This window comes from Camelus dromedarius, chromosome 6 (assembly GCF_036321535.1).
Source record: "Camelus dromedarius isolate mCamDro1 chromosome 6, mCamDro1.pat, whole genome shotgun sequence".
NCBI lineage: Eukaryota > Metazoa > Chordata > Mammalia > Artiodactyla > Camelidae > Camelus > Camelus dromedarius.
This window is the reverse complement of record NC_087441.1, coordinates 11,112,661-11,125,322: the sequence shown is the minus strand read 5'-3', so window position 1 is coordinate 11,125,322 and position 12,662 is coordinate 11,112,661. Positions and strand designations below refer to the sequence as shown.

Sequence of the window (12,662 nt, the reverse complement as noted above, 5' to 3'; positions counted from 1 at the left end):
AAATAATTCTGCAACTTCGTATAATTTATATTCTTTGTTTGAAAGACCTAGGATTTTATTCCATCATTCATTTGTTCATTCATTTAACCAGTATTTAATGAATGCTTACCATGTACCAGACGTTTTTCTGTCTGCTGGGTACCGTGGTAAACGAGACAGGCAAAAGCATATCTTCTTGGAGCTTATGTTCTTGTAGTCCGTTTTCGTTCCCCTTATTAGATTTGTGTGCAGTGCTAGTGAGGCTGGGCAGGCTTTACTGGCTCTGGGATTGCTTCTTCACCAGGGACTGGGTTGGTTGCAGCATTCTCTCCAGGCTCAGTTCTGCCTGGTCTGCTCTCAACATGTTGCCTTTACAGAGTCCAGATTGCTCATCTATTGTTTAAAATACAGATTGAGCAAGTAGACTTCCTTAAACAAGAATGTAATCTTACGTTTTCAGCAATGGGAGAGTAAGTTGAGCTATTTCGTTTTATTTTGCACCAGCTTGCCTATCATGTATTAAATCTCCATTTGGCATTCCGGAATCGTAACTTTTTATAGACTATAGCTTTAAGGATGTTTTCTTTTGTCAGTGAGGTATTAATTAGTTTCTACACACAAACGATTAAAAAATACTTTTATGTGGTGACCAAATCATTATGAATTTGGAGGATAAATAAATAAGTATTTTTATTTTTAAAACAAACTTCCTTGATTTAATAAGTACATGAGAAAACTTTGGTACCAGTCTCTCTCATCTCTAAACACTTATTTTCTGAATTTGATTTGAATCTTTAGGGCTAATTTTAGCAGTTTGTGAATGAAAGATGAAAAGTTTGGATCATGTATTTTATGATATTGGAAACTTAGGAAATGACATAATGGTCATTTTACTCTGGGTCACAGTATCTAAAAGATCAACCAGTACTCTTGAAACTAACACAGTGTTATATATCAGCTGTATCTTAATTAAAAAAAAAAAAAAAAAGACTGACAAAGTCCTGGTTAATGGCTTTCTTTAATTTAGTAATATTTTTGATACAATAAAGTTTTATGGTTAAAAAAAGATACAGGTATTTGAATTTATTGAAATGGTAAAAAGAATGTTGCAAAAGTTAAAAAACTTCCAAACCAAAAACATAGCAAATGTCTAGTTTCTAAAACAGCTGCTTGCTGTGATGAAAAAAAAAAAATGTCTGGCTTGTGTAATTTTGAAGTACTTTTTATTTACCAAACATTGTTAAAAGTGAGCCGATTTATAATATATGGTGTTTCGTACTCTGCCCCTCTTTCCCAGCCATTATGTTTCTGTGGATCTTTAGGATAAACTTGTGAGAAAAGTTGGGTAGGTGCTATCCTCATTTTATAGACAAGGAAACCGAGACCTACCATTGTGATTTTACTGAGGAAATGCGGCTTAAGCCTTAGAGCTGAGACTAGAAGGACCCTTGAGATGTCTTTCTTAACTGCTGTGTAAATCACTTGATTTTTCATACTTCTTTTTGCTGGTGTAATATCCAAATATAAATTATTTTTTCCCACTTTTTAAACTTTATTTTTACAACTTTAGATTTACAGAAAAGTTGCAAGAATGATAAAGAACTTTTGTGTACACTTCATCCTGATTCCTCTTTCTAATTACTTAATCATATCTGCTTTCTTAATTCTCTTTCTTTACATGCATATGAACATACGTAGACTTTTTTTCCTGAACATTTGGAGAGTAAATTGCAATTAATGATGCCTTTTACTTCCAAATGTAACTGTGTTTTCTGAAAACAAGGACATTCTCTTGTGTAACCATAGTACAATTATCGAAATCAAGAAATTGATTTTGCTATAATGCAGTTGTCTGCAGACCTCTTTCAGATTTCACTCATTGTACCCTTAACGTCCTGAATAGAAAGAGTAAATCCTGCATTGCACCTTGTGTTCACTTGTCTTGTCTCGCTAATGTCCTTTAATTGGAGCAGTTGATTATTATTCTTCATCTTTTATGACCTTTGATGATTGATGAGAATAGGCCAATTATTTTTAGAATTCCCTCAATATGGATTTGTCTGCTGTTGCTTCATGATTAGTTTCAGGTTATGTGTTTTTGGCAGGAATAATCCAGAAGTGATACTGTGTTCTTAGGACGCACATGGTGTTTGTTTATCCCATTAATTGGAATGTTAATTTTTTTCTACAAAGTTTCTCCATTGTAAAATTACTATTTTTCCCTTTGTAACAAGTATCTTATGGGGGAGTATTTTTGAAACTATGTATAGCTTGTTACTCATCAAACTTTCACTTTTTTTTTTTTTTTTTTAGCATCCAGTTAGTTCTTGCTTAAATCAGACTAAGATGGTTGTCAGATGGTGGTTTTCTAAGTCTTTTGTTTATTTATTTATTACTGGTATTCTGTAAGAGCTTTTCCTTCTCTCCATTTATATATTTATGCATTGTCAGTATGAACTCGAGGATTCTTTTTTATTCATTGGGGTCTTTTGATGTCTGCACTCCTTCAGGATGTCTCCTGTGTCCTTTTGACATGTGCTTGTCTTTTTGTGTGTGTCTGTGCTTGTCATTTTTTGAGTACTCACTTTCTTGTATAATAAGATATTCCCACCCCAGCTCTGGAATCTCTTTTTTCCAAAGAACACTGCTTTCTTCTAGTGGTTATCTACTAGCAGATTGAGCTAGAAATTTTATGTATGTGTGAACATGCTTATATGTACATATACACAATTTTTAAAATCATTAAAATTTTTTTTTGATTTTTGATAGAGAAGGTAACTAAGTTTATTTATTTATTTTAATGTAGGTACTGGGAATTGAACCCAGGACCTCATGCATGTTAAGAATACGCTCTACCACTGAGCTGTACCCTTCCCCTCTATACACAATTTTTAATGTTTTTTTTTTTACCTATCTGCCTATCTAAAAGCTATGGGTTCATCCTGATATCTCCAGTAGAGTCCAGTACTGTAGGGTTCATTCTAGCCTTCCTGTTTCCAAACCTATAGTTCCTTTCTCTGACAGTGACAAAAGTAGTTCCCGTTATCTGCAGTATATTTACTTATGGTTGGATCAATCCTAAAATACACAGAAAGTAGTTTCAGAATTTCTAAGCCATATGTCTGTGAAAACAAACCTATTAACTAGAATTATAATAGTTGTTTATAGTTCATTTTTTGTTTAGCCTGAGGTTATATAGTCAAAATGCTGTGTTCAAACATTGCTTGTTTTTTTTTTTTTGCCCTTAATATAGTTTTGCTATTCCCTTGAAATATATTTAGGTTCATTTTTTTTCCCCTGTATGTATTCCATTTTGCTTTTTCCTCCATCCATTATTGTTATTTTTTTAAATATGTAAAATATTAAACATAAATTAACTATAATCCTCCTCATTAGCTTGCTTCAGCATTATAACCACTTAGGCTCTGGTGGGGGGAAAAAAGAAACAAAAAACCATTTCCTTAACATTCTTCAAATCAAATGAGCAAAATTTAGAGGTTTAGATATGGGGAAGATCCTTAGGTAAAAGCACATATTCTGTGTTCCTAATAGTGCAGATTCAATTCATAGGCAAAAGTGTGTATTCAAAAAACTTTCATTCTGTTTTGAATGAAATATCCATTTACAAGGGCCAGGTGGTAAATATTAGGTTTTGTAGGCCTCTTAAGGTCTCTTTTACATAATCTTGTTGGTTTTCCACAGTTCTTTTAAAATGTAAAATCATTCTTGACTTGAGGGCCTACAAAAATAGGCCTTGGGCCATACTTTCCTGGCTACGCTGCACTCTGAAACCTGAGAACTTGATTAATGGCATACTACTTAGAAATCATAATTATAAGTGAACAGGAAGATACGTTCCTTATAGGCTTTATAAGCCTTATTTTAACATTAAAAACAAATGAAAAACTTAAAAGGCTGCCTTAGTGAAAACATTTATTCGACATGTTTTTTGAGCACCTGCCACCACATGTAGATGTGCAGATGCTAGTCTAGGCTCTAGAGAAAAACAGGGGGCCCTCCTCCCATATCTCCGCCCTCATGGACTTTACATTCAGTTTTTGCATGTGGGTGTGTACTGGAAATGCATGTTTCTTTCTTTCTTTTTTTAAATTTTGTGGGGAGGTAATTAGGTTTGTTTATTTATTGGAGGTACTGGGGATTGAATTTAGGTCCTCATACACACTACCTCTGAGCTGTACACTGCCCCCCGCATGTTTCTTTCTTTTTTTCCATAGTTGGTGATATTTGATCTACTAAAAGTTTTTTTGTATCAATTGCTTCAGAACAAGCATTCTTTCTTAAAAATTTGATTTAAAAAATGCAGCAAAGGGAGCAAACTTTTAAAGACCTGGCTCATTTCTTCCCATCTCCCATTCATGATACTTCATTGTGTAGCTTCACTAATTCACTGAAGGGAGAGAAGTAAAACCTCATTAATTGGACGCAGAAGCCAGACCTGTGTTCTATAATATGCATGTACTTATCTCTCAAATGTACTGGTCAGGAATGTACATAGCAGTAATTCAGCTAATCTTCTTTTAGTGCTTTAATGAATAAATAGGAATGATTTTAAAGTACTACCCAAAGTTAAGGACCACCATGAAAGTAGTTGCTTGTGTAGGTTTCTTGAAATAGGGGAAAGGTCTCCTAATAATGCTAATACTCGTTTACTGGATAAAAGCTCAGAAATGATGTGCAGGCTGTCTTGTGTCTGGTTAAGTAGCAGCACCTTTGAGTAAAAATCATCAAAATGAGTTTTTACCATGTTATGTTTGTTGCTGAAATGACTCATCTCTTTGAATAGTTTTTTTAGTAAGCATTTAATAAACCAGTAAGCATTTTTTAAAAATGCTTTATTGAGATATGAATGACTGCTTTTGTAGGGATTATTAACATATTTGGCTTTTTTTTTTAACACCAAGAAAAGTGGTTTTTATTTTTATAGCAGTTCCTCTTATTGGGCAGAATTTTCCAAATTCTTCCCATTCTATCAGGGAACTTGGAACCCTTTTTAGAGGCCTATCTCTGCTTTGGTGACAGTTACAAGCACAAGACATATGACCAACTCAGCTGAAGAGGATTGATATCCTAAAGGAGTCGGCCAGAGGCTGCCCACATCATTCCTAGTACAAAATTTCCTAATTCAGTGTTTTGATTTACTTGCAAAATCAAAGGATTAGCTATCTCAGACCTCTGAGAGCTGTAACAATGAGTGATTCCAAATAATTCTATGAGTGCTTCCTTTATTTTGCTAGTCCTTCAAGATTGTGAGACAATCTTTTCATCCTATTTAAATTACTGTACAGTTTTCAAATTGCTAGAATGTGATATTAGCCCATGGAGGTTTTAATGTAATCACAGCTATTGGTTGGAAAGAATGCTAGAAAAGTAGTTGCTGGCCCTTTGAACGTTGCTATTTATGCATGTTTGCCATCCATCAGGCATCGTACTCTGCAGGGTGGTTACCAGTGTTAATCAGATACCTTCATCCTTTTTCTCATATTTTAATAAGGGTGAGGTTGGGAATGGATTACCACATAGAGTAGGAAGGTCATGTGATGGAGACTATGATGAAGTAGTGATGTAGACTGTGCACTGTTCTGATTATATCATGTGTACACAGTATGAGGGAGGAGACATTGTGTGAGGCAGAGAATAAAGATCATTTTCAAGGACAGGGCAACTTTGGGTAAGGCATGGGGTTGGGTAGAGTGCTGGAGGATTAGGCAAGGATCATCTGATGAAGGGTCTTTGTACACTATGCACAAGACCTCACTTTTAATCAAAATGGAATGGAGACTGAAGGGTTTTAAATAAAAGCATAAGTTCTAAATTTGTGTTTTAGAGAGATTAGTATCTTTGTGGAAGAGGGCAGGGCAACAGAGGGATGAGATTGGGGGAAGGAAGGTTAAATTAATACAGAGAAGATGAGCTCAACTACAGTAATAATGGGGAGAAGACGACTAGATGAATACAAAATAAATTTAATAATAGGAAGCTGGACATAAAGGAGAGGGTGGTGCCAGGGCTTCGGCTAAGTGACAAGGTAGATAAAATGATGTGGCACCAGTCACTAGTAGGGCAATCAGGAGGAGCCAAAAACTTGAGGGGAACAATAATTTGGTGGGTTGGGTTGGATGAGGGATCATTTTTCCACCTAGAATAAAAGAATATGGAAGGAGGATTGAAATCACCCATATCTCAACCACCCAAAGACACTGTTACTGATTTGTTGAATATAGTAGTAGCTTCATACACTGTGAAGATTTGGTGTCTAGGGGACATCAAAGTGGAATTAACTGGCTGGATATGGATCAGGCACTTGGAGAGAATAGGCTAATGATGGAGATTTGGAAAGGGTATAGTTATCCAGGGAGATGATTTAGAGAAAGAGGAGAAAAAGGCTTAGAGCAAAAATCTTGTAGAATCTTTCATCTTCCTCAGTTTGGTGGTTGTTTTAGATAAATGTATTTGTGAATATAAGGACATTTTAAAGCAACTTTGCTTGGAATTTGCTTCATTTTTAAATTCTGCTTATACAACTAGATGTTCTTAAATGCAATTAAAATTTAAGTAGTAAGTTTGAATGGGTCTCTGAATAAAAGTAAAGATTAAATTGTTTAATGAAATTTTATTAAAATTTTTAACATTGAGCCTACTCATTTCATTGAGCACTTCACTAGCTCCTCTTAGTCATATAATTCTTTATCTGAACTCTGTCTATATTAACCAGTTTATTGTAAACATGGAATTGTGGCTAATTTAAAGTCTATTAGTAGAAATAAAACCCATATTTATTCGAGAAACTCCAGCTAATATAGTTAGTAATGAAGAGGATTTACAAATGAATTATTCTTTCTCTTGTTTTCGTTTTGGACATTTCACGATTATGAAGTTGCTTACTAAAATTATTTAGTACTTCTAAAATTAAGAGGAGGTAAAATTCACATCTTTTTTGATGTTACAAAAGACATAGAAAAGAACTGAAATTAAAGGAAGGTGGGTTGTTTGGATCTCAGGGAAAATTTAAACTGAAGAGTTATTTTTATATATGTACCTGTTTGTTTATATTTATATATTTTGTTTTCTCCTATGGAGAATCATTTCTGTTCTCTTTGATATTAGAAAGGGGTAGCCAAAGACCATTACAGTCACGTTATGAATTTGTAGTTATATGAGTGGGTTCCTTGTTTATTTCCTTGTTAATGCTTAAACTTGATTTCCAGAAATTACAAATTTTAGAACTGAAAGGGTTGTGATAGTATATCATTTAACAGACACATTTTATGGATGAAGAATCAAGACCCCAAGATGACAAAACTTGTTAAGAATCACAGTTTATTGGAGGCACGCAGTTAGCGGCCAAATTAGAAGAAATTTCTGCTCTCTGTGTCTCAGTTCATTGTTCCTACTTTTTCAGTATGATTTTTTGAGTGAGATTTTGGTAGTGTTTATGTGTGTTGTAGGTGGAGGAGGAGTGGGAATTGGTGATTCTTTGTAAATTATTAGCACTTTGTGCTAACCCTATACCAAGATAAGGAACAGACTCCTGGACTGCTGCTTTCCTGCTCCCAAAGCAGGGCGCCGTAGGGGACGTGCATTCCTTGGCAAGGGAGTATTACACAGTAACGCCCACTTAGCCAGCAGCTTTCTAGCAACCCAGCCCTCTGTGGAAAAGTAAAAAAAGGCCTTTGAGTATCGTATCTTGTACTTTCTTTGTAGGAGGAGGGGTACAGTTACTTTACAAGCCTGTATCCTTAGCATGTTTCTCATTTTCATTTTAATAACGATGGCTCCTTGTAACTGCTCTCTTTAGACTACTGTTTAGAAAGCTCCTGGTCCATGTATTTTAAAGCATGACAAGGCTACAAAATTAATATGGATGATTTCAGAGTAAGTTGTGATAGGTTACAGGTGGCAAGGAGGGAGATAGTTTTACCATTTAAAGTGTGATTATAAAATTCTCTTAGGTATTAGCCCTAATTAATAAGTTTTCTAATTAATTTTTCTTAGCTTCAATTTACTCATTTTAAAAATAGGGATAATGATACCTTCCCTGATTACCTGTCTGAATTGGTTCAAATATTTAAACTATTGGCTGGTTTGGGATTATTCAAAAAAGTTGGTTTAAATAAAATTTTAAATATTCAGAGAAGTTGGTTTGAATATATGAAGTTGTAAGATAATTTTATAAAGTCTTGGAAAGGTAAAGAATGCTAGTTCTAATAGTCTTAGTTTTCTAGCGATAACTAAAGAATACTAAGAAAAGTAGTTTTCTTTCTTAAAGCTGCAACTGGGAACATTTAGTGTCATTGTGGATATCTTTGTTGCCCTGGAAAGTATTTTCATATTATAACATTTTAATAATGGGTAAAAATTTTGGAGAATATGAGCTATAAAGAAAGTGCTAGATTATATTCAGCATATTTTCCAAGTTGGAGGACTAGTCCAACAAAACTTTTGAGTAGCAGGCAGTAACAAAATACAGACCATGATATAGTTTGGACCAATATTATTGGTCATCACTGATAAGAATTTCAGTATTGTACTAAATCCAGCACGGCTTTTAGGAGAATCAGTTTTAAAGTTATTAGGAGTTTAATTTTGCACCAGAATATATTTAATATATGTGTATCACATATGTACATGTACACATTTATGTTTTTTGTATATGTATACACACATACAGATGCAAATAGAAAATTCTGAAAAGTAGCTTACCAAGCCTCTTAGCCGTGATTATCTCTTAAGAGAACAGTAGGTGGATAGTGTGCAATGAATGAAGGTTTTCAATATTTGGAATTTTTCACAATATTACCTTGTTAGTTTTGTGATATTTCCCCCAAACTCAAAATACTATGTGTCTTAGCTTTTGGGAGAAAGATGGTGTTGGTCTGTTTTAGTGATATTTGAATTAAATCCTTTAGAGAAAGTGAGCCACCTTGCTAAGGGTTGGAAGACTTAAAACTTACTGCTTAAATTTCACGTTTAAATGAGACTTATTTAGCTGTTATTTAAGCAGTAGACGTATGAGCTTCATGATCTGTTGCCTTGAACTCGCCGGGGTTACTAGTTAGGTTGACGCTGTCACTCCGTGTGTCTCCACAGTCGTCACCATCTTAAACAGTGACTCAGTTGTGTATGCTTAGTTGGATGCTGGCTGATGGGCTTTGCTTTGTTTTGGAAACTGTTGGGATAGCCAGAAGAACTGGGTTTGAGACATGGTTCTGTAGCTTAATACCAGTTTAAATGTAGTTAGGTTATTTACCCAAAGTTTATGTATCTATAAAATGACAGTAATAAATACCCATCTTATTGGGCCATTCTGAAAGTAAAAGTGATAGAGCTTGTGTGATACTGCTTAATAGGTGACAGAGTGCCATGCAGATGAGAAGTAGTACTTATTTTTATTTTTCTCCTTTATTGTGCTATTGCCTGTCTCTTTTTTAAATCTTTTCATTTGTTGCTCTTTTTCCTGAAATGATTTTACCCTAAGGTCTGGTAGGCTTTTGGTCTGCTTACTCTCCCTCTGATATTTAGTCTTCAATATTTATTCTTCATTTCTTCACCTATTACCTTTTCAGGGAAGACTGTTTTTTTTTTCCTTCTGGGATTCAGTCTTATCTTCTAGGTATTACGTATACGTGTGCACGTGCAATGGTAATTGTTATCACCCCAACCTAAACTTGTCTTTCTTCTAAAAACTTACTTTTAGACTCCCTCTTTATGTCAGTAGTAAGTTATGTTCTCAAACACTCATATTTGAAAACTTGGATTTTTTGTAGCTGCTTTTTTTTTTTATTTGTATCTTTTCAGTCATGAAATCCAATGAATTGTTTTTAAAAGTATGTTTGAATCCCTCACTTCCCTTTTTTTCTTAGTATGAATACTTTAGTCCATGCCCTCGTCACTTCCCCTTTGGTTTGTTATAGTCAGGTTTTAATTGGCTCTTAATTTATTCTCTTTTCTCTGAAATTCACAAAGTAAAGCTAATTTTTTTTTTAGATTACTGGATTAACTTTTACTAGATTACAAACAACTGTTTTCTTTGAATCACTTTGTACTTTGAAAAACCTTTCAGATTACCTTTGCTTTCAACTGTGGATTTAAGGCTTTTTGTAAGACTATTTTGTAAATAAGTTATTTATAAATATTTATACGTAAATATATAAATATTCTATGTACATTGCATAGTCACAAGTACTATGAAATGAGAGGATTTATTATGTGCAAAGCTGGGCACTATATATTCCCATCTTTGTGTCTTGTTTTTGGTGCTCATTGATTCTCTAGTGGGAAAGCACAGCAGTCTGTTGAGATTTTAATGCATTTTAATGCATTAGGAAATAGCCACTTCTTTAATACGTTTTGAAAATTGCTTTTTGTCAAGAGATTTATTGATGAGTATTCTATGTAAGTAAATAGCATAGAAGCAGAATCATAGCTGTAACAGGAATGCTCTTTTTTTTCCAATCGGTCCATTTGGCTTCCATTTTCTTTGTTTTTTTGGCAGGGGGAGGTAATTAGGTTTATTTATTTATTAATGAAGGTAGTGGGGATTGAACGCAGGGCCTCATGCATGCTAAGCTCACACTCTACCACTGAGCTCTACCCTCCCTCCCCCATTTTTTTTATTAAACCTTTTATTTGTTGTTTCTAATTACATTTCATTTGTCTGAATACTTTCCTCAGTAGCACTTTTTATTTTGGCACTAAATTATGCACTGTGTTCTTGTTTTCCTGAGGCAAAGTCTTAAGGTCCTCATGGTTTTCCAAATTTTTAAATACCACTTTGGTATATTATTCCTCTGATAAATGCATGTGGGAACATGAGGGGAGAAAAACAAAGATGCTCAGTCACAAATGGTTAAGCAAATTGTTTCCCCATACACCAGCTTTTTAATATACACACTTCAAATTAGTGTCTCCACAAAAACTATGTGTGATCACACTTTAGAGACCTTTGGGATCATCAGTGAATTGCCGAAGTTGACAATGGTAAATCTCAGAATACTAAGAATCCAGTATATTATAATAGTGGTATGACTGTGCCCTTCCCCTTCCACCTCAGTAGACTGATAGTTGAGGTGAAGGTCTTAATGTTATCTTTTATCTCTTGAAGGGCTTAATATATTGTGCTTATCTGCAGTAACTATTTAATGAATGGTGGTTTGATTTGATTTAAGTCACCACTGACCTGTTAATCAGTTGAATTTGGCTTTGTATTTCTCAGTTCTTTGTTTTCAGTCGGTTTTACCTTGAAAATAAAACTTCATTGATCTGAGATCAATATAAGTGCTTATTTGAAAATAAGTATACAAGGATGATTATTATACAGCAATTATAAATTATATTGGGAATTATTTCAGAATGAGGCATTCTGCTGCTTTGAAATCTTTATTTCCATGAATATTGGCATAGGATTATAGAAACAGAGTTGCAAAGGCTATTAAAAGTAAACTTGAGTAGGAAGGTTATGCTCAGTGGTAAAGCAGATACTTAGCATGCATAAGGTCCTGAGTTCAATCCCGAGTACCTCCATTTAAAAAAATCTAATCTCCCTTCCCCCCCAAAAAAGTTTGGGGGGGAGGGGAGAAAGTATATCATCACCCCAGCTTTGGCATTCTAGTTTGAGCAAAATAAATATGTTGCATTCAAGTGAATTTAGATATGAAGAAGCTGGATAAATTTATTTTTCTGTCTTGTATTTGGTTACCTGGTTATGTTTGGAACCCAGTAAGCTAATTTCTCAAAGTTAAGTCAGCTTATATTTGAGTAATTAACATGTTCAAGGAACTGTTTTAGGCGTTATAGAGGATATGAATAAAAGACACTGATATTGGTAACTGTTTATTGAGGGTTTATAGTGTGTAATGTCAGTATTTTCCAAAGTGGATGGATGAATAGAGAGATACTGAAATAGACTAAACAAAACAAATTATGAGCAAAACTATTTTACATCGTGATTAGATTGCTATGAAGATAATAAGCAGAGTGTATGACAGTTACAGGAGGAGGAAGACCTATGTCTGTCTTCTACACACATGTACACACGTACGTAAATACACCACTGGTGGCGTGTGATTTTAGGTGTGAAATTACTCCCTTTCCCTTTCTTCTGATTACAACTAGAGGGAAAAAATCTGAGCTTTATACTTGCATGTCTTTTGCATCTCTGGGTATATGCTAATCTTCTTTTAAAAGAAGCGAAGCAAAGATTGCACTTCAGACTCAGCCTTTGGCAAGCAGAATTATCCAGAGAATTTCATCATGTTTTACTTTCCTTGTAATGAATTTTTAGTGTTACCTTCTACGTAGGACTGTGGGCTGGAGCAGTGTCTCTCAAATTTTTTTTTTTTTGCCATAATCTACAATAAGAAATATCATTTGTGTCATGAGCCAGTGGTCACATATGCAAATATAACAGAAACAAAAATTTCACCTAGGATTAGTCAGTGTATTTTATTATTTTCTATTTTGTTCTGTTTTACTTAAATTAGTTTAGACTTAACCTTGAGAAGGTTTTCATCCAGTGGGTTAGTTAAATTATGATTTGAAGAAAAGTGAAAGACTATTCTAAAATGGAAGGAATGATGTGGAAAAAAGAAAAGAAATGTGTGATAGGACTTTTTTCTTTTTACTTTTAAGAAAATTGTCTATGCCTAGTAAATTATATTCAGTTG

At 34.2% G+C, this 12,662-nt stretch overlaps 1 protein-coding gene across 12 annotated transcripts in view; it reads left to right on the top strand.

The window, feature by feature from the left end:
* SCAF8 (SR-related CTD associated factor 8) overlaps positions 1-12,662 on the top strand; it is a 200,033-nt gene that overhangs the window by 6,942 nt on the left and 180,429 nt on the right. The gene's annotated exons all lie outside the window — the stretch shown is intronic.